Genomic DNA, 23,934 nt, shown 5'->3' with positions numbered 1-23,934 from the left:
TTGCGCAAAGAAAAATTTGTAAAGAGCTGTTGGGGAAATAATTCGTCTTTTTCATAAGAGGATACCGAAAATCCAATCGCGGGCCTTTGGCATATCATGAAGACCCTGCTAGCAAATATGCTTGTGTCGAATTGAGTTCTAGAGGTTGCTTGGGGCAGTGTTATCAAGGCAGAACCATTGCCGAATTTAATAAATTTCAAGTCGCAGCACGTAAACGATTTTTAGAAAGCGAAGAAGACTCTGCATGATATTATCATAAAACATATTTTCTGAATTTTTTAGTCCTTAAAATAATATCTCCTTAAATTACTACAACCAAAGTTATGTAAATATTAATAATTTTCCTTTAAAACTAACCAAAATATAAAAAACAAGAAAATGCATGTTTCTTTTAATTGGCTAGATTTCAATGTCCGCAACTGTATATTGAAAATACAAACGTCATTTGACTTATGGCATGTGAATTTGTGGTTGCCACACCCAACAAAGTGCATTTAGTGATCAATATTATTGAAGATTTAAGGAAGATTTAACTTAAATCTACTGCCTTTTGGGATTTAATTTTATATGGTAAATCTCAAAATATTTAACGTTAAATCTCGCCAGAGGGCAAAATCTTCATTAAATCTCACAATGGAGACATAGTATTAAAAATAAAATATTTTTGGTCGGAAATTAAAGAGCCTTTTGACATTTATCGTCACATGCTTGCCATTTGCAGTCGGGCGTTAAAGTAGGATAAAGTAGGCAATTGTGGCTATGATAGTTGAGATTGTTTTGTTAGGCAATTAAAGGACAAAAGATAAGATAGTTTGACAGCTTTTGGTTATTCTGGCAGCCAAAGCTTTACAAAACAAACACCCTATTCAGCTTTCATGGTGACATGCTATTTTTGAAAGGAAGCACTTATGTATACATATCTGATTTCGCTCGCTCCGCTGAAACAATCGCAATGGCCGAATAAGCAAAGCGCCGGCGTTCCGTTCGAGAGAAACGAGATGAGTACTCAGGTAACGGATTTTTTTTTTTGTATTTTTTAACATACATTTTCCTTGAGCTTTAAGATTTTGTTGTTTTAAAAGAAAATTTTATTTTTTTTTGGTATTTCAATTAATTTGGATGAACTAATTTAATTTTTTTTATAATATTTTTCCTTTTTTTTATTTGATTAAATTTTCTTTAATTTTTACAATGTACTTTTTAAAAATAAACATATTTTTTAAGTCTAATTAAGTTTTTAGAATTTTTTTCTAATTTTTATTTATTAGTTTAATTATTAAAATTTATTATTTAAAAAATAAATTCTTTATTTCATTTAAGTTTTAGAAACTTATACTTGTTTCCTCTTCTATTTAATTAAATTTTATTACTATTTCATTTAATTTATAGATTTTATTATTTAAAAAACGTCTATATATTTTTGTATGTATTTAATTTTTAGAAACGTATTATCTATCAATTGTTCCATAAAAAAAATATTAATTTTTTTTAATTTTTAGCATTTTAAAAAGAAGGAGATACACTTTTTTTTATTTCTATTCAAAAATTGTTTAATTTCCTTTAATTATTAGACAATTTTTTCCAAAAAGAAGCAATTCACCAGCAATTAAATGGAATTATTTTCTGTCAATTTCCATATAAAATTCAAAAAATGTTAGACCTTCTCGTTAACAGATCTTACAATAAATCTTTCGAAGGACAGATACGTAGTTGCCAGAGTTGGCAATTATCCTTCGAAAGGCTTTTGGCATCGAAAGACTCTGTTGAGTTGAAAGACAGTTGCCTGAATTTCCCTATAAAGCCGGAATGGCGTTGTTAGCAAAAATTTTTAAAAGCCACCACTAGGTTTGTCAAAAAAAAAAAATACTTTAGATTCCGTGGTATATGGCAAACTTTTTTGCTTGTAAGGCGGTACGCTCTAATGTACATACATATATGGGGTGTGGGAGGGTTGGTGTTGGTGTAAGTTTTTGCCTTTAGCGTCACACGCAGAGATTTGTTGGTTGATCCAATTTGAGAAATTGTGTTGGCAGCTCAACTCAGCTCCCCCAATCCAAGTCGATTCAGCTGTGCTCAAGCGAAAGGTACGCCATAACAGCCGGAGGTACCACGCAATCACACTTACCATCCAACATCTTTGCTTAGGCTTTTTTAGTTGCTTCAAGGCTGTAAGATCCGCTTAAGTTTTAGTCAAAATATACATACGCACACTCATTTACGTACACTAACCAATTCATTTTATATATTTACGTATGTGCATATGAAAATTAGTCCCTTGGGTAGCTGTACCCCTTCTATATCTTAACTACACGCACATACAACTAGTACATAACGGGTGATTTTTTTGAGGTTAGGATTTTCATGCATTAGTATTTGACAGATCACGTGGGATTTCAGACATGGTGTCAAAGAGAAAGATGCTCAGTATGCTTTGACATTTCATCATGAATAGACTTACTAACGAGCAACGCTTGCAAATCATTGAATTTTATTACCAAAATCAGTGTTCGGTTCGCTTTACGTCCGATTTATGGTCTACATAATCGACCAAGTGAGCAAACAATTAATGCGATTGTGACCAAGTTTCGCACTCAGTTTACTTTATTGGACATTAAACCAACCACACGAATGCGTACAGTGCGTACAGAAGAGAATATTGCGTCTGTTTCTGAGAGTGTTGCTGAAGACCGTGAAATGTCGATTCGTCGCCGTTCGCAGCAATTGGGTTTGCGAAACACATTTCGAACCGAACACTGATTTTGGTAATAAAATTCAATGATTTGCAAGCGTTGCTCGTTAGTAAGTCTATTCATGATGAAATGTCAAAGCATACTGAGCATCTTTCTCTTTGACACCATGTCTGAAATCCCACGTGATCTGTCAAATACTAATGCATGAAAATCCTAACCTCAAAAAAATCACCCGTTACAACCAGTTTAAGTACGTTTCGCTGGAGTCGTAAAATCTAAATATGTATGTACAAAACTACGTTTTCCTTATTTTATTGGCACTTTTAAGTGAGCGTGTCCGGTTGTAGATAAGCTGCCACCATTTGATGGCTACAGCAATAAAGGCTGCTCGGGCCATTTAGTCGTCGTGGGTCTGACAGATTTTGATTGCATTTTGTGAAATATTTGAAAATGAAATTTTAAGAACTTAATTTACAACACAAGCAGACCACATAAGCATGAAGTATGCATATGTATACATACTGGGTAAATATATGTATATGTGCCCACATTTACTTCTACATATGTATGCACGCGTATGCTGTTGTATCTTTGTTTATAAGTAAAATTTAGTACCAAGCGTACGAGTATTTACATACATATGTATGTATAGACTATGTGCAGCTTTATCGAAATGTTTTTCTCATATAAATTTGTTTTCATTTTCCTTTTCCGTTACTTCTTACGAATTTGCATTTCTAACCAATTTTGTTTATGTAGCATGCATGCCTGATAAGTCAAGGTTTCATGTAGACAACCCATACATAATTTACATTTTATACTCTTTGGGCAGTTGTTAATGGTTTGACATTTGTGTCGCCATCACGTCTGCTATTTCTGTTGCTGATGGATGCGTTTGTCGCCTTCAAATGTACTGCTGCCGTAAATCTCGGCAATCATCAAATGTCCACATGCAGCTGGCAGTAGACTCGCTACATTCCGTAAAATATGGTCAAATTGTCAAAGGGTGAAGGAATTTCGGAATTAGGTATGAGTGCATTCGAGGAATAAGAAGAGAACAGATTTTCATTTCAAATAGAAATTTTAAATGTGCAAGCAAACTGGCTGAGAAAGCGTAGATTAATAATCTAGTTGATAAAATTAAAATATTTAATTGCTTAAAGGTAAATTTAGTTTATAGTAGGCAAATAAAATTAATTGAATCAGGTTAAACATCAGCATTCAAGATATTCGATAGGCGGGGAGAAATAAATAACAATAGAACTTTGCACTATCTACTACAGCTACCATTTAAAAGAAAATACATTCGGTGTTGAATTTTTAGTTGAAGACAGACTACGTCCTCCGAGCTATCGTTCTGCCCTGTAGAGGAGCGCTTCGCTACAGTGGGAGATTTTTCAATATCGATCATTTGCGCCCATTTCTCGGTGGAAGAGAAAGACGAGACACTCAAGAATCTCTGCTATGAGCAAGGTAGGTAGGGCAAGGTAGGGACTGTCAGAAAACTCAGCTTCCACCGCGGTGCGTCCCACAACAGACTGAGGCAAATCGACTTCGCCGGGGCCTGAATGATGGTAGTATGTAGTACTAGGTGCATGGGTAAATAGATTCACCAAGCTACATGACTGCCTCTAGACCGAAAACCGAGAAACGAAATTGATCATATTCTGATAGAGGACAGGCACGCTTCCAGTGTTTTACGCATACGTACACTCCGAGGGCCAAACGTCGACTGGAACCACTATCTTGTTGCAGCCAAGATACGCAACCTACTCTGTGCAGCAAAATATGTGCGCCGGAAAGCGCCAGAAAAGTCCAACGTCGAAAACCTTAAAATCGCAACAAATGGCCAATGCATTTGCTACGCACACCTGCTCTCAGAGAGCCCTCTTTAACCGCCATATGCGAGCAGTGGAACCACACTTATCGTTCATTAAGTACCGCCGCCGAATAAGTGGTCGGATTTCAGCGAGCCAGAACAAACAACTGGTACGATGAGGAGTGTATAGCAGCCACAGAGAAAAAAAATGGCGCCACGCTGCGAGCGGACCCAATGCGAGCTATGTTAGGCCGTTATAGGGAACTGAAGAGGGAAGCGAGACGTATTAGCTATAATAAGGAGAGAGATGCTGAAATAGTGCGAAGAGTTTGAAATGCTGGCCGACAAGAAAAACGCCCGAAAACGTTACCAGATATTTATACGATTTCCATAGGCTTTTAAGAGCAGGACGAACTCCTGTAAAAACAACCGCGACCTAGTGACTGATGTTGAAAATGTACTTAAGTTATGGAGGAAAAATTTTACTTTTTTTGTGGAAACGACAAACCCGTACCCGCAGTCGATGGCGATGGGGTCAATGTCCCACCACCTGACTATGACGACGATGAATATCGATTACGTGGCTGAAAAAAGAACTAAGCTCTTGGAGCTTACGGCCTGCCAGCAGAGCTATTCAAGTACGCGACGAGTAGGTGATAAGGTGTCTGTATCAACTCTTACGCAGAATATAGACAGATGAACGCATGCCCGACGACGGGAATTTATGTGTGCTCTGCCCAATCCACAAGAAAGGTGACCCTGCCATACGCGCCAACTACCTCGGAATCACCCTTCTAAGCATAGGTTACAGGGTCTTATCGAGCGTATTGTGTGAAAGACTGCTGCCCACCGTCAACGAACTGACTGGGCCTTATGAACCGCTTATGAATTTGTGCAAATGGCTTGTTATAGCTTAAGATAAATGCGCTAGCTTCTTCTTTATGTGTTTTCCGAGAGTTTAATAACATGAAATACTGTGTCCACGCTGCCATCTAAGCCGCAGCTACGGCGTTTTCTTTTGTATGGAAGTCATACCCTATAAAAATACTTTCCAAGCAGACGAAGGTCGGTGATAATCGCTACAATCCTAAATACCCTTCTAATATTGACCTACTTAGTAGCTCTGCTATTATTTTCCGGCTAAAGTCAAGCCAAAGCTCCTTGCTAATTCCCGAAAGGGAAAGTGGATTTTTGTTTGTATGTATCTGAGCGGATAAGCCAGTATCACCACTGTAGATTCATTCAGACAATCTCCCCCCTTGGCCAATTCGTATGCTCTCTCATTGCTTTCTATGTTATTATGACCGATAGCCCAGATGCCAGCGTAGCTCCATCTTACATTCTTTGATTATCTTATACTTGGTTTCCTTGGCCTGTAAATCTTAGTAAATAACCCTACTATTTAGTTTTTCTGCTATCACTTTTATTTTGTATCCTACAGACCTTACATATACCCAGACGAGCGCATGGTTTAACAGGCGCAGGGGCCGATTGGCACCAAACTTCTGTCCCTACACTGCAGTCCATCTTTGACCCGTCAGTGTGGATACCGATGGCTTCTTTATTAGCAGATTGGCCTCCTTTCTATTCCCTTGTGGATGAAAACCGCATAACCACACTCAAGCCAAAGTCCCCGTTTTCTTCAGCTTCGACCCTCTGAGTCTTGCTGCTAAGTACATCGGAATTTACCTTAGGCATAGTTCTATGGCCAACATTATGAGGACAACATTCAGTGCATCTGTGTGGCAGGACTTCAGTGCCCCAGTTATCCCCGAACGTGCCGCTCTTTGTATGCTGCTTAGTTTACTTAAATATATTGTATTTTGTTTGCTTAAAGCTGGCCACCATAGTATGGCGCCACATGTAAGGATTTTCCTACAGTTGTTCAGTAACAGGCCCTTGCATATATGTAAGTATAGTGCACTCGTTCTCCTCCTTGCAAAATGTATTCAGAAATGTGGCATAAATTTCCTACGATTTGGTTTCAATTTAAGTAAAATCTACTTATGTAGCTAAATTTATTTTTATCGAAAAACTAGAGCATATATAGTCGTGGGGTATTAATTTCCTTTTGCAAAACTTTTGCTTCCTGTGGTACATATGTACCAACGCATACCATTGCCAAAGCCAATGTTTATACACGGCGTGAAGTTAAAACGAAATCTTTCATAAAGTTAGCAATAACAGAAAATCAGAAGAATTCCCAGTTGCAGTAAACTTTCTTTGCTCGCTAACAAGAAACAAATATACCGAGAGAATCGTGCTCGCTTGCTTGCTTGTTGATGCTGCAGTACGTGCGCACTTTCTCGTTCGTTTCGCTTCAAAAGAATTTTAGTTCATTGTAAGCAGCAGAAGTTTTCACTTTTCATCAATTCCATTCGCTCATCGACACTCAGCTGGTGCACGCTGCCGCAAAAGTAAATTGCACGCAAGTATGTTTTGTTGTTGCAACCAGTGCTGCCGTTTCCATATTTTTTAGAGTAGCAAATAACTTAATTTTTGAGGAGTATTTAGTATTTCAGGGAGTACCTATTCCCAAATATTTTTAGAATTTTTTCGCATTCTACCAAAAACACGTTTTTGTCGAAAACTGCAAAAACTCCTGATTTTTTCTCATACACGAAATTTTTCGCTTTGTTGTCAGGTTCCGACACGAGAACGTGCCACCTATAGCTATATAGTAAGTAAGCTATAGTAAGAGATATATCAATTTTCCAGATTCAGGCTACAAACACTCAAGGATTGGGCTTGTCATTTATTGATCGTCACGGCGAAAAAGGACGAGTCGAAAATTTATTTCGTTTAAACTCGAAGAGCATATCAGTTGCGGTCATCGGAATTCTCGGAGTGAGAACTTCCTCACCTATGAATTTTCCTCTGAGTGTGGTTGCAGGAATCAAATTTTTCTTGAATTTTCTCAACAACAGTTAAGATGAGTTGGGATGAATTGAGTTGAGTTAAGGTGAGGTGAGTCGATTTGAGGTGAGTTGAAGTGAGTTGAGGTATGTCAGTTAAGATGATTTGAGAAGAGCTGAGATAAGGTAAGTTATGAAGAGTTGAGGTGAGGTAAGTTTATATGATTTGAGGAGAGCTGAGATGAGGTAAGTTGAGATGAGTTGAGGTGGGGTGAAGTGCGCTGAAGTAAGTTGAGCTCACTATCTCTATCTTCTTCTTCATCTTTATCCCTGTATTTATGCTTATATTTTATCGTATTCTTTATCCTTTTCTTCATCTACATATTCACATTTATCTTGATCGTTGTATTAACCTTAATCTAAATATTATCCTTAGACCACTCTTAGAGCACATATATTTAATTCAGTATCAACATTAAGACATACATTTTGGAGGCCTTTCCATCTTAAACCATTTCCTCTGGTTTCGTCATGTTGATTTTTCAATTCACTACCGCCTAACCTAAGGAAAATGAATTTTCTTAGTAAATTTTTTTCGTTAACTTAACCGTACAAATAACAGTTATTCTGCTATTCAGAGTGGAGAAAATTTCAACAAAGCAAAACAATTTTATCTTAAAAATCTATCCAGATGTTCTTGAGTATTTTATACATGGTGTAACTAACTAACCTGACTTTGTTCTACTTGTAAAAATAGCATGCATATAAGTTAAATCAAAAAAAGTGACAACATAGTAGTACATAGTAGTTGGGAGTATAAATTACGAAATAGTATCAAAAAACTTCTATTCTAGTTCACTGGCAGCACTGGTTGCTACTAAAAATATCTATTTACATATGTAACTGCACTTTGCTTATACTCGTACTTGCGCAGGAGTTATATGTACATACATACATATATTCACCGCAGCATGACAACGGTAAACTTTGTACGAGTAATTTCCAATGCAACAACAGCAATAACAATTATGCTATTACATACATTTTAACTGCAAGTATATTTGTTTGCACCAGTCGACTTACTAATAACAAACATTGGCATCAATATCTAATATTGTAGTTAATACACAACAACACCAACATCAACAACATGCGAATGCCAACTAACATCCTGCACTCGGCACGCGCACGCAGCAATTCCAGTTGCCGATAAGCGTATCTACATACATATATGTATGTACACAAGTGTTTGTTGTTGTGTTAGTAACTAGTTGTTGGCGGAGCAAAGGAACTGTGCTATTTATTAGCATTGCACCAACGTATCCTGTTTGTGCAGAAACTTCTCTAAATGTACACACCGCGCGCTTGGTGTAATGGCATGGCAGTCGTCAGTTAGCATGGCTCTTCGTGCTTGTCAGCTAATTATGGCAACTCATTAATAATGAGAAATGTAGATAGAGTTAAATATAAGACGCACGCACACACACACACACACACACACACATGTTTGTATGTGTAATGATGGTTGTATGCAAAAGTTGAAGTTAATGCAAAATTATTAATTGGTGCATGAGAAAATTTCTAAGTTGTAGTTGAATAAATGAATAGTGGCTGCATGTAAGCAGTTTTGCGACACGTTTTTAATTGAGATAAGCGCAGCGTAACTGTTTTCCCGGAACTAGTTAGCCAAGATAGTATCACTTTGTAAGAAGCGTCGGATTTTGCGCGTATTAAATGATATATGTATGAATTTATTTCTTTAGCAACACATAAAGTTAACAAAACTACTTTCATGCGGCATTATAATTATAATTAAATTATGCGTTATAATTAAATTATGCGTTTAAAAATTTACATGGCTTTTTAACTGAACTCGTTTTAATCCGATCTATCATGGATAACGTGGTGCTCTGAAGCTAAGCTATTGAATAGACGTACTTTCTAAACTCTAAATAGAAAATCTAACTCTGAGACTAAAAAATACAATGATGAGTTGGCACGAGGAGGGTGTTTAACTGGCTTAGTAGGATCGTCACCATTTTGTAGATTCAATGGGTTATCTTTGAGAGCCATTTCAAATGGTCCAAAAGAAGTAAAGTCGGAATTTTAGTGCTCTCACCACCTACGATTGTTCTATACCGAAAATATTATACGAGTGTATTTTTTTTTTTTTTTGAAATCAAAAAATGTTCCATGTATTTTATATGGGAAAAAACAAGTTTTCGTATATATATTTCGATCGGAAAACTCAGAGGCAATCAAGAAGGCAGAACAGGGTTATCTGCAGCGAAAGTCGGGCTAAATTAAAACCCATTTCCTCATGTAAGATTAAATCACGTGTGGTAGGGGAACATGTAGCGAAATTAAACACCATGGGGGAAAACAACACATTGCAACTGTTGTGGGTCCCGGGCCACAAGGGCATACACGGAAATGAGGAGGCTGACAGACTAGCGAGTGAGGCCGCAGCCACTCAACCTTTAGGAGCTGAACCGTTTCTAGCATTGGGACCTCACATCATCAAGGCAGAAGGCTCGTAAAAATACATTGGGAGAACACGCCTGGACGAAAGCCCAAAAATAAATATTGGAAATTTTCAAGCATTTTAAAAGGTAAACTTTTAACCTTCATTAGTCCCAAGGGTCAAAATTTACCCTTTTTAATTTTTGAATCCGATTTTCCTAACTCGCCTTAAGTCCGAGCAATCCAATTTTATTTTACATATTTTTTTTTTGCAAAAAAATTTAAATTTTCTTTACCGTGGATTTTTACAATGTAAATGAAATATTTTTTGGCTATTGTTAGCAATTCGACCCAGAGGTGACAAAGGACCATATTCTAACACAATAGAAAAATTTTAAATGTTCACTGGGTTTTGGGAGGATAAATTCCCCGTCAAAGTAATGCCGTCCAGTTCGTTAAACAAACACAAAGCACTGGAGGCAGCATTTTACAACCAAGTGGAGCCAGCAAAAATAAACGCGGACCATACGTCTTATGCCAGTATGACATTAGCGCAAACCACCAATCTGCCAAATGTGGAATATGCAAACAAATTTGTAGGAAAATACCACCAAATCAAACCTATAATATGTGTTAAATGTAGAAAAAAAACTCAAATGACAAATACTAAACAATTATCAATAAATCGGCTCCAAAATTTTTTTTAATCCAAAAAACCTTACAATTTCACACAGTCTAAAATGACTCTAAGCAGAAATTGGGTTTGTAATTTAAGGGACTAATCGGGGTGAAAAGGACATTTGCAATACCAATTCGTTCTTTTGCTCAAAAAAGTTGCGCCTTACCAGTTCTGCAGAATTTTCCCTTCCATTTTTTATCTTCTATGGTTCTTCTATGTACATTGAATGAAATTCTTTTGAATTAAATAATCATATCTTTGAAATATCAAAGTCCTTAAGAAAAATCCTGACGTCAGAGAGAAGCAATAAGAATGCAGTTTTAATATATTTGTCCGCTAGTTTCGCTGTTTTACATAAAAATTTAGATACAGATACTAAAGATTTAAGTTTTAGCGGCTATTGACCAACAAATGATGGTAAAGTAAGAATTGCTGAATTTAATAATTAGATATAAATAAACGCTTGAGTGGATGCACCAATGATAAATATGTATGCACGTTTGTGAGAGAATAATTGGAAACATAAAAACTACATCCTTGTGTTAGAAATATTAAAGGAAACTAAGCGACTATAAAAGGAGAATGTCAAATTCACATTAGACATAAAAATTTAACGATTTCTTAAACTTCAAATTTTAGCGTTTTTCGTCAATTCAACTACGTCATATGACACTCACATATTTATTACCCATTTGTAAAGGTGGTAGTAAATCGTCAAGGAATTTTTAAGACGAAGCTATGGACGAAATATTAGCCAAAGGAGGGGAAATCGGGAACGCGGCCTTCAATACATAACTGGGTTTTTGTTATGCAAAAATTATGAATGAAGAAAAAATCAAAACTTTTTTTCTATAAATTTCGCATATGTTTAAGAACTAAATATGTTAATATCAAATGAAATGCACAAAAACATTAAACGAATAAAAACTGGAAAATTGCCAAGCAGTTTTATAAGTGACTATATTAATTGCTTTTACTGCGCAATTTTCTTTTAGAAGCACAGAAGTTTGAAAATGCATTAATTACAGTGGTTTGCAAAAAAGGAAAAAGTTTGTGCATTTTGAATCAAACCTCTGTATCCCTTTGTTATAATATATGTAAATTTATATATGGGGTTTTCGACTCATAATGTCAAGTTCGAAGTCATTTGAGGGCCAAGTAGAAAAAAAAATTAATAAGGATTCATATACTTAAGTTTCTGTCGTCGCTGAATCCGAATATGGGAATCCCTTGATTCTTCAAGGTAATCTCAAGTCCAAATTAAAAAGAATTGTATGGAACGTTCAGGTATATTTAAAGAATGACACGATGGAGGCCAACAGTCCTCGGATTCGCATTCGTCGAGTAATATAGGGACACACAGAGGTTTGGTTCAATATGCAGAAAAATGTTTTTTGTAAACGTGTGTAATTATCGAGATATAAAAATTTATGGGATTATCGAAATTTGTCAAGTTAATTAAATTTATCTAGTTATCGATATTTATTGGATTATCATTTGTAGGGCTTACGATATTTATCAAGTTATTTTAATGTATCGAGTTATTAAGACTTTGTCGATTTTTCGAATCGAAGTTTTTGTCTGTCGTCGAAATTTGAAGGTTATATAATTTTAGCGAGTTATCACTGCTTATCAAATTTTATCGGTTTACCAGAGTGTACCGAGTTATAGAAATTTGTCGATAGCTTTCGAAAAAAATGTAGCTTCAAAATTAACCGATCTACCGAAATTCATCGAAACTTCTGAATGCACGGTTTTCAAAAATTATCGAAAATTATCGAAATTAGTCGAGCTATCGATTTTTTTGAGTCATCGGAATTTTGTGTTTTTAAATTCATAAAATTATCGATATGTATCAAATGATCGAAATTTATCGAAAAACTGTTATGTATTCGGTTACTTCCAATTCCCGCTAAAGTTGTCCATAGACCTTAAAAAATATAAAAAATGTAAATTCTTATCACATTTTAGTTCCAAACAGGAAATTTTCCGATAAGTAATTTTGTACCATGTAAGTTAAACGATGTGCTTAGTTAGTCCAAGGGTCTTAGAAGCTAGACAAATGGTCGAATTTCTACAGTAACTGGCACCCCTTCATTCGACTTTTTGTACTATATGCCTTAGAATTTTTATTTACTAATAAAACAAAATATTTCTTCATAATTATTAAAAAGCCTTTTATTTTGTTTCATAATAATTGTTTAACTACACACAGACCAGACTCATAACTTCAAACCGATTTGTAAATCATTGGGCATAATGGCCCTGTAAGGGTAAAAGCACAATTCCCAAAAAGGCGAAATGAAACACGTTTGAGCAAAATATTAATTTTTTCTGAATTTAATTTTATGTGCCATAAACTGACTGCTGCACTGCATTGCCATATTGCCTTTGCGTCAAAATTAAGTTCTTGTGAAAAATTCTTTATCTTCTTCGACGGTTTTATTATTGCTCCAAATAAATTTAATGACCACTAAAATCTTCTTTTATGGGTATATGCAGTAATTTAGCTACGCATAAGATTGGCATAATAACAAATACATATGTATATGCATAGTGCTAAATATACATACCTACATACATATGTATGTATAGCATATATACTTAATCGAATAAACCCACTCTAAACCCCAAAGGGCCAACGGGGCGTATGAGTAACTTCAAGTTTTGGCTCCCGCTCACACACATATTCATAGAAATTTGCCTCTTTTGAAAGTAGTTTAGTTTAGTTTTTAGTATGAGAATTTTAAATGTAGAGCGTTCAACTAACCAGAGAAACACTTATTGTATATGTAGGGTACATACATACATACATACATATGCATATTTATCAAAGGAATTCTCTATCGACCAAATCTTTGCTGTTATGTGGCTCCCAAGCATATAAGTGCTTTCTTGTGGTCGCCTTAATTACTTGCCATACATTCCAAGTACCCAAAAGTGTTGCGGCCTTTCCATTACCAACCTATTGAAATTACTAAATACACATGTATGCAAGTACATACTTATCAAAGCAACAGCAATCAGCTGCTTTGTTATGCGTAATTGTGTACTTATGGACCCTCCACAATTTTACCACCAAAAACTTTCTTAATTGCTTAACCACTATGTCTGAAAGTTGTCGCCGTTATAATTACACTAAAAAAAGGCAATGGCGAAATACTAGTGCAGTTAGAAGACACAAGAAAGTATTTGAGAGAAAATAAAATTTCAGATTCAATTTTGAAATTACCATTTGATAAGTTAAGTGAATTAGTTTGGTGTTAGGTTGATTAGAAATTGTTTTCTTAGGCTGTTAAGGATACAAGTAACGAACAGGAAAAACTATTTTGGAAAAATTATTATTAGTTACTTAGTCACTGATATAAACAACTTAAGCCTAAGAAAACCTTAAAGAGCCCATACTTTAAAAATGTATGCTACACATATAAAGTGTAAAGTCTTCGCTCTCACTTCGATCTACACTTTCAGTTCACTCCTCATCACTACAGCTGCAACAGTAGTAATTTAACTGCATATCCATCCTAATAGCATAGCTTCCTTCCAGGAAATGCCTGGTGAGAAAACTAATTACATGCCTATCTATTATTATTATTAAGTTTAAGTATGAGTGGGTCACATTTAAGCAGAACCTGACTTTTAAATAAATAGAACTCTTTAAAAAAATTATCTTGCAAAGCTAACGCGATTCTATGACTGGAGCCACTGGCATAACGGGGAAAGACATACAATTTATAGCAAATAAGAATAATGATGGGCTTATGATGCCGATGGGCCTATATAGTCGTACATTAACTCCTACTTGACACTTACTGAATGAGGAAAAAAGTGTTTCCAATTTTAAGCAATAATTAATTAAATATATAAATTAGCTATGTTTGCCAAAAAAAAAACAATGAAGCAATTTTTCCACGCATACCTTGCAAATGCTGCCACTCAATCATTCACTAATTACATTCCTGTAGTCAATGTTATCAGTACCATGCCTTTCACTAAAATATCTCTAAACCTGCAAACAAAAGTTCCTGCGGTTATACTGTAATTCAAACAATCATACGCACTTAAACATAACTGCTTATTTCTGTCCTTGAATGTAGATACATATTTGTGCAACAAAAGTAACCGCAACCGCAAATCAATCTCAATTCTACGATTATTTGCTTTGTATGTAAAATGCTTAAGTTAAATTCCTGTTATTGGCATAAGAGAGACAACCGAATCATAAAATTAAAAGGGGCTTAACAAAGGCAAAACTAAAATCGAATACTATTCATACTACATACGTAGGCATTTTTTCAAATAAATAGCGAAGTGGTGCTATGTATGTATTTGGTTGTGGAATGCGGAAATATGCAAAAGCAAAATTTACGTCTGCCTAGGCTATAAACATATGGATAACCGCAACACTTGCGGTGTGGCTTTTAAGTACATAAACCACAAAACACCGCACACAAACTTACTTAGTCGAATGCAAGCAAAAGTTCAGCACAGTGCAACATTGCGAATATTTAGGCAAATAAACAGGAGGAGCAATGTATATACATGCATGTACATTGTACACACTTGTAGAAGGATAGCGAGCTCAGCAGCGAAATGGCATGTAGTTATCAGCAAAGAGGCGGCAATGCGGCCGCTGTGTTGTAGTGGTTAGCAGTGCGCGCTACCACTACGCAGTGCCTGGATTCAATCCCTGATCAAAGCGACATCGCAAAAAAAATATAGAAAAAAGTCCTTTTATTAACAGCGGTCACGCCTCGGTAGGCAATGGCAAACCTCCGAGTACATTTTTGCCATGAAAACAGCTTTTCATAAAAATGCAATCGTCGTTCGGAGTCGGCGTAGAACTGTAGGCCCCTCCGCTTTGTCTGACATCATCAAGGCGCACGCCACAAATCGGAGCAGAAGCTCGGCCAAACACAAACATATACCACATACGTACATATCTTCGTAAATATGTATGTGCCTGTGTATATAAATATTTACGTACAAATATACCACATGTACTATTTAGTTAACCACACGCCAATTGCCCTTCGCAATGAAGGATATGCAAAGCATTTCCGTAAAATTTATATATGAGCCCATGTGTGCGCTTTTGATGCGCGCATTGTAGGAATTCCTTTAAACTTTCTGTGCAAGTCAAGTAAATATGAAAATTTTTAATGCGTCAATGTGTAACTATTTCCATTGCATCGTTATGCTGAGTTATGCAATTTTGCTATACAAATAATGAATTTATAATTGTAAGCAATTTTCTGCTATGATTGTCTGAATTACAGTTAGCCATTCTTATGGTTTTTGAAGGTATATATACAAATATGTACACAAAAAAATTTCAAAATTTTGTAATAACTTACAGACTTCTTTAATCATACATGTGAATTTTCGTACATCTATAATTAAGATAAGTCTACGCTATTAATTTTTAACACATACATATATACATATCGATGGCCCTTTGCAATAGTTACACAATTCAAAATTCAAAAAATAAAAGCTTTTACTACTGTTAAGTAGCTTTTGTTCGAACCCTTACTTAAGTAAGCAGTAAGGTTTGCTAAAGTAAGTACATGGATTCGGCAAGGATTAGAGACACGCGCCACTTAAAAGTAGTAGGAGTTTTAATATTTTTTTTTAATTTTGTATTGTGTCGATATGTCGGTGGTAACGAAGATCGGTAAAAGGCGTAGACACATGGCGTATGAGTAACATAATTTCCTATTCATTCTTCATAAAAAAAAAAGAAATCATTAAATTAATTAGTGTGTTTTTGATCCGCCAGTCAGTTTTTTCTAACTCAAGTGTCAACAGAAATTATTTTTCAATAATAAATAATCAAACAAAAATATTCTGAAAACATATATGTACATACATAAAAACTTACGCTTAGGGTCGGTTGCTCAAAGCCTGGTTGAAACTAATCTTCCGCTAACATCGTTATCGATGCCTTTGACCCCATGCATATAAAATGGCAAATGTGGGTAACGTCGATAACGATGTTTAACCGGAGATTACCGTCAACCAGGCTTTGAGCAACCGCCCCTCAGACTTTTAGAAAGTAGGTAACATTTTTAATTACTTTTTCTAAAAGCTACCTGTAAAATAGCCGTCTACCTTAGCAAGCAGATACGCATTCATTATCAACAATAGAGAAACTGGTAAACCGACATACTTTGAAAGAAGGACAGCTGTATTTCGGCCTGACTTCCATAGAATTAATTTTTGCAGCAAAGGATTAAAACCGGTTTATTCAGTTAAAAAAAAACACTGGAATTCGATTTAAATTTTGTCAACCTTCGTTTGGTGATTCCACCAAACTGATTTCTGTAGATGAATAGAGTTTATATGGTTTCCAAATTGGTTGAAAAGTGCGGCCAAAATAGTCATTCAAAAATTTCCGTACTTGCGTATAGTTGTCGTTGCAACCAGTTTAACTTTAGCTATTTTCGTATTTTGTTTTACTCCGTATCCGAAATTTAACTTTGTTATAACGATAATGAAGTATCTAATAAATGATAAAAATGATTACGAAAAAAAGTGCAGGCAAAATTTGAGAATCACATCAAGTTATCGAATTTATTCGAAGTTCATAGTTATCGAAATTTATCGAGTTATCCCAGTTTATCGAGTTACCGCAACATATCAAATTATTCAAAATGAAATTTATCAAGTTATTATTGATGTTATGTGAATTTCAATTATTTATAGGGTTATCGAAATTTATCGAGTTATCGTAATGCATCGAGTTCTTTCAACTTATAGAGTTATTTTATGTATTTATATATATAGTATATTTATCGATTTACTGAAATCGGTCGATTTATCGAAAATATATCGAGTTATCGAAATTGCAAAGTTATATAAGTTTATCGACTTACCACATCTTAAGGAATTTTATTGCGTTAATGGAGTGTAACAAGTTATCGCAATTTGTTCGTGGCTTTCGAAAAAAATGTATTTATTAAAATTAATCGAGGTATCAAAATTTATCGTTTTATCGCTTTATATTGAAATATACAGATTTTTGAGTTATCGAAAGTTATCGAGCACTCGAAAACCAGAGTTATCAAATGTATCGAAATTAGTCGTGTTATCGAATTTCATTAAGTTATGGGATTTAAGTGTTTTTGAATTTCATCGAATTATCTATATCAGAGGTGGGCAGCTTCGGCAGAACATTTGTGTAGTGTGCGTGCAATTGATTTCACTGTGTGTGTGTGTTCGCTGTAATTGGCACCTCGAGTATGAATGGATAATGAAAACAAAAGTTAGAAATTTTCACTTTCGAAAAATTTCTGCTGGGTGTAAATCGATGTAGAAGTTCTTTCATATTCATTCATTTTCTGGGAAATGGACGAGAAGCTCGGCCAAACAGTAACTCAAACAGATATTGTTTAGTTTAAAAATAATCCTACATTATTTTTACACATTTTAAAATTATTTTTTTTTTCTATTTCAGGTCAAAACATTATAGCAGATTTATTTGATCAACTGGTGCTGCTTATTCTTGAAGCGACTCAAGGTATTTTTTAAATCTTTAATTCAAACTAACTTAATAAATTGTATGAATATACAACTTGTTTGCAAAGTTCGTATCAAAATATAAAATTTGTTTTGACATTTATTAAAAAAAATTACAAAATAAAAGCTTTTTTAGAAGGGCTGCTCAAAAAGGGCATACGTTGGTAAACAGATATCAGCCAACAGTCGCCTTGTTATAGTATATTGAGGCTTAATTTTCCCCAACAAAAAAAAAGAAAAAAAATAAGTAAAACAAGTGGCAACAAAAAGGCAGAAAATCCTCCGGTATGGCATTGTACTAAACAAAAACTTATACATAAATGGTACATTCTTTACTACTGGCTCCAACACTGACACAATAGGTCCATTTATTATCTTCTCGGACTAAAATCTGAAAACTGTCAAAATGAAAGAGCGTAACAAAATGCGCTCATTAAAAGAGAATAACTGGATTTTTATTTGCTCAAGCTAAACATTTGAAAGCTTGCATGACTAGTCGGCAGTGGCTGAGCGTGCCGCTATTTGTTAGCTTCCAGAAGGTGCCGGGTTCGAATTGCGCCTGGCGCTTCCTAATTTTATTTTATTTCTTTTGAACCATGAAAAAGTATCTGTGAAGTGCAGAAGGAAAGTGTATTGAATGAACAATTCAATCAAACAAATTTCAGAATAAAACAGCCGAAAACGTATCCTTTTCACCACCATTTTCGGTACTTTTCTGTACATACGTTTATGCCGCACACTTTAGTGGGAAAACGAAATATTAAAGTACCCGGAAATGCAATCGGTAAACGGACAAATATCCGGTTTTCATCGACTTTTTTTTCCGTTTTCGAATTTTTCGCTGGCTGGGTTACAATATCAAATATTTTTTGCCTCTTTCCATTTCAATTCACTTTTTAGATTATTCTCACTTTTTATTTATTCTTTAATTTCCGTTAATTTCAGTTAAGTTTGACATTTTTCAATATTTTGCCAGCAAAAATTATTCCGACTAAATCTGACTACTTCGGACTTTTTCTGACTATTTCTGGGAGATAAGGGACGCAATAATATTAGTTGATTCTGGAGTATATATCGAACATGGTGATATCGAAGGTAACGAGAACAATATTCACTTCTGTCTTCGTTAATTTGCCTCCGTGTTTCAAGGAAATTAATTTTCAATCCTCTAAGGCTTAGAGTTAGCTGCTGACGAAGGATTGAAGATGGTTTTCGAAACTATGACATCACTTGCGTCATTTTGGATTCATGTCAAAGCAGAATACCCGGAACTTGCTGAAATTGCTCTGAAAGCTCTACTCCCACTTCCTTCATCTTACCTTTGTGAGACTGGGTTTTCAACCATGAGTATTATTAAGACAAAGTACAGGAACAGTTTAAATATTAGTTCTCCATTGCGTGTCGCACTGTCCACAATTGAGCCACGACTTGATACGCTTGTAAATAATAAACAGGCTCACCTCTCGCATTAGTAAACATCGACTTTCGTAACTTTACAAGGAATGACACCTTCCAATAGCATTAATGTAATTTTAATAAAACTTGACGTGCTTATAATATGTCTTATTATTATAACTTTACAGTTATTACATTTGTGATGTTTTATATTACTGTTTAATGAGACTATATACAACTTGTATAATAAAAACAACTTAAATTTGTTAAACATTCATAAAAAATCGCTAATATCTGCTATCATTAAATGGTAATAGGTCATATATAGACACCCGGCTAATAAAGAAATTCATTTAAACAAATTTTAATACATATATGAGATGATCGTAAACGAAAAATAATCAATAAAAAAAGGTACCGGTCCCCTACGTAATAGAAAAACTGCAGCCGGTCCGTCACACTCAAAAGTTTGACGAGCACTGCTCTAAGCTACATACATAATACATACGTGGTGTCACATACATATGTGGAAAAGTAGGATTTTATGCGTCTGCTATTACTGAGTTGCTTTAAAAGTCCTATTAGCCAGCCTTCTAACTACTTACTTTCAAAATTATCTGGTTGCGCAAGAGAGAGGCGACTCCAAGGTATGTCTTTGCGCCGGAGTCCTCACAGCTGCGACAGAGCCTATCGAAAGGTAAGCCGATCCTTTCGGCTTATACTCTTATGGGCCGGTACCCTGTGCAGACTGCTGAGAGTTTGTAGGTATCTTCTTTGTCCATTCCCAAAAGAGCCTTGGCTTAAGGTGGGTCATACCACACCCCAAACCGCCGGGTAATACACCTATGTTAAGCTTTTTAATAATAAATTTCGGCAGCTCCACCCTTGATCTCTCCAATGCGCGGATGACATTGGGTGCAGTGCTGTACCTCGCTAGTTCATCGGCTCTCTCTTTCCGTCGTATTGGTCAGAAATCGAGGCCAGATCTGCTCGACTAGTTGAGGACTAAGGTTAAACACATAGTGGAGTGGCGAGCAAAGCGAGGAGAATGGCAGCGAGCATAGCGTCTATTACCAACCTGTATATATGCTTTGCTCTTCACTATGCGTGCTCCCATTGAAACATATACGTTGTAGTCGGCGCTTTGCTATTTTATAAGGAAATTTGTTAAAAGTGAGTTTGTTAAAGAGAGGAGATGTTCTGACTCTGCTATCAAAAATATGTATGTACGTATATCCATAACTACAAATAGGAACACATAAACACATATTTACTCTCAAGGTACATTTATCTACCTTTATGTGCAATTTTTCCCAAAAGAAGGTGCAGTGTGTTATATTGCTCAATGAAGATCCTTGCACCAAACCCACAACCATCTCTATCCGAAAAGACATTTAGCCATCCAAGAAGTGGACCCATCCATAAATACAGTCACTGAGGCTTAAGAATTTCGTGTGGGGTTTGTGGTTAACCCCTTTTCTTTGTGCTTTTTTTGTGCTTTTTAAAGGAGTCTATACCATTTTGATACCATCAAATTAAAATTATGTTTAATCAAAAAATATATACTTATAAGACATTTGCTTATTTTAGCAGCAATATCCCTGCCCCAAATTAGCGACTTTAATTTTTATAACGATCCCATGCAATGCACACACTAAACACAATCCACAATCCACACTCAAACGCACAAACCACATACCTGTGTACATATTTACAAACATATCTTTTATTCATAAATCTAAACGACCGCAATGCAATTCGAGGTGAATGACAAAGCAGATTTTGAATATCACAAATATTCAAGTAAATAAATTTGAATTTTAAATTTCGGCAATCAACTGAGGGGCTGTGCAACAAAGAACCCAACAAGCCCAAGTGCCCAGTGGCACTCATAAAGCGTTAAAAGAACACTATTGCATGTAGGTATGTATATAAAGAAGAAGCAGCAAGTGTAAACATGCGCCTCTTTGGAAGGAACTCAAAATGTGTTGATGTGGAATTAGAATTGAATGACATGAAATGTGATGTTTGAGTAGAGGGCAACAGTGGCGGCAAAGATGGCTGCTGAGCCAATGCACGCTGATGTAGTACATACATATGTATATGTATGTATGGTTGTGCAATATACTGGCAGCAAAAGTGACACAGAAGAGAACTTTACGCAGAACTGGGGAAAAAACTACCTGTAAAACACACAAGTACAAAAAAAAAACAACAACAAATGCAACAAAAAACATTTCAACAAAATATTAACAACAACTTGAGTATGAGTAGTAGTTATACCAGTTGCTAAGCCAATATTTGAGTGCCCGTGTGTGTTCTAAGCAGAGACAATTTGAATTGAGTTGCTTGACAGGCTTAGAAGGGGAAAGAGTATGCGAGCGATCGCAAGTAAAGCAAAAGTCAAGGACTAAGTAAATACACACACACACATATTTGCAATGCATAGTTGCAGAGGATTGCTCAGGCCCCTAAAATGCCAGTAACCAACCACAACTCACTTTAATTTAAACAGAAAATGCTACATCTTTTGCGGTTTTGTGATGTTTGTACAGTTGCTTTTTTTTGGGGCGGCTTGCGGCATGAAAAGTTTCATAAAAGCTTTGCAAAACTACATACATACATACATATGTACATGCAAAAATTGTGTATCCTCACTCATATGTGTGTGTGCGTGTGGTGAAAGAGACTCGTAGGTACTAATACATGCAACTAATCTTTGGTTTGTTTTGTTTTGTGGAAGGAACTGTAACCTTGTGAAAACTTTAACGAATTTGCATGCATATACGCTTACTTGTCGATACATACATACAAATGTGGTTTTTCGTATTTTTTTTAGGTCAACGTTTTCTTGTAGTTTTTGCTTTAATAACAGTAGCCTTTGTAACTAAGTGGTTAGACGTTCGAACTACCACTTCGCAGAACCTGGGTTCCGTCCCTGGTTCAATCAGTAACTAAATTAGAAAACATTTTTTTCTAGCAGCAAGCACCCCCTCGGCAGGCAATGGTGCATGGCCGAGTGTATTTCTGCCATGAGAAAGCTTCTAATAAAATCCATTTGAAGTTCGGATGCGTTGGTAAAACGTTGGTCCATTCATTTGCGTAACAAGTAATCTTAGTTTTTGTAATTTTAGTTTTTTTCCCAATGGAATTGCGGGACTTATTATATTTTAAGACATCCGCCATATATAAATAAATGGTCTGTATAAAGTCGGTTCAAGTCACGTAAATTTTAACATTTTGGCAGAAATCTTAAAATAAAAAAATTTCGTAATTAATTTTATTTTTTTTTTTGCGGTGGAAAACCCGCACATTTTCTTGGTGATGCACCCTAATGTACTTATATCACTTCGTTTTAATTTTCGATCTGGAAAAAAATATTTTCTACCTTTTATCCATTTATGTATACATAGAAGCGTGGTATGTTACAAATTTTTTTTATTTAATTTTTTTTTTAGTTTTTAGTCTGGTATGTAGTTAATATTACACAAAACAAGTCAACGATTTCTGTGGTTTTTTATTTTGTGAAACTGACTTTACTTTCTTACCTCTTTCAACATACATGCATTAAGAAAATGATAAAATGAAATATGTACTATGCACCAAAATATGAGCAGCAAGGGGGGGGNCTGTATATAGTATTTAGCCTATATCTCATCATAAGTTTTCGAAAACAAATTACAAAAAATTGTTGACTCTAGCAAAGTAAACCATGACGTCATAAAAAAAAATATTTTAAAAATAGTTCTAGAAAAAAGCCATGTCTTTTATAGAGAATTAAACAAGGACTACGATGGTGTAATCTTAAATTTCTAATTTACTGGTCTTCTCTATGCAAATCAACTTCAAAAGTTCAACTGTTAATATCTCAGTTAGCTTTAGGACAATCTTATATAGAAAAATTTTAAGCCCGGTTCTTTTTCTTTAAAAAGACGGTAAGATGAAGTCTCTTCAATACTTAAAACCCGAGATATAACGATTTGAAAAAGTACATGATTAGTCAGAATCACGAAGAAATTAAATCTTTGACAGATCATACCTCCGCAGAAAAAAAATAAAAATTCCGCGAATATGTGGTATCTTATTTTATGTATAGAACTTATAAAAAAAAATTTAAGCGAATCTAGATTGTGAAGGTAAATCAATAATTATTATATTAACATTTTTCGAGTCATCTATAATTATTATTCAAGGACTAATATTATAAAAGTCCTTTCATAATAATTATCAGAGATGTAAATATTTTTAAGCCTTTAAAGACCTTTATTTTAAGACTTATATTACAAAGATTTTCTTATCATTGAAATCTATATTTTTAAGTGTTCAAATACTTTTATTTTGAGACTTATTTTATAAAAGCCCTTTATTAATAATTATCAGTGTGAAATTATTTTTGAATTAATAAAGACGGAGCTTGTTCAGAATCATTTTGGGATTAGTTGGGGCGCGGCTCGGGGCTAGTTTGGGAACAATTCAGGACTAGTAGTCAGGGAGTAGTTTGGGATCACTGGT

The 23,934-nt window shown here is 35.1% G+C and overlaps 1 protein-coding gene across 1 annotated transcript in view; it reads left to right on the top strand.

Annotated features, from left to right (window-relative positions):
* LOC108360086 (P17/29C-like protein DDB_G0287399) overlaps positions 1 to 23,934 on the top strand; it is a gene marked incomplete at its 3' end in the record, with an annotated part of 162,952 nt that overhangs the window by 64,414 nt on the left and 74,604 nt on the right. The window lies entirely within an intron of this gene.

The sequence above is a fragment of the Rhagoletis zephyria genome, unplaced genomic scaffold (assembly GCF_001687245.7).
Source record: "Rhagoletis zephyria isolate East Lansing unplaced genomic scaffold, Rhagoletis_zephyria_1.1 Rzeph_scaffold_00516, whole genome shotgun sequence".
Taxonomy (NCBI): Eukaryota; Metazoa; Arthropoda; class Insecta; order Diptera; family Tephritidae; genus Rhagoletis; species Rhagoletis zephyria.
The sequence above is the reverse complement of the archived record's forward strand: the minus strand, read 5'-3'. Positions and strand labels throughout refer to the sequence as shown.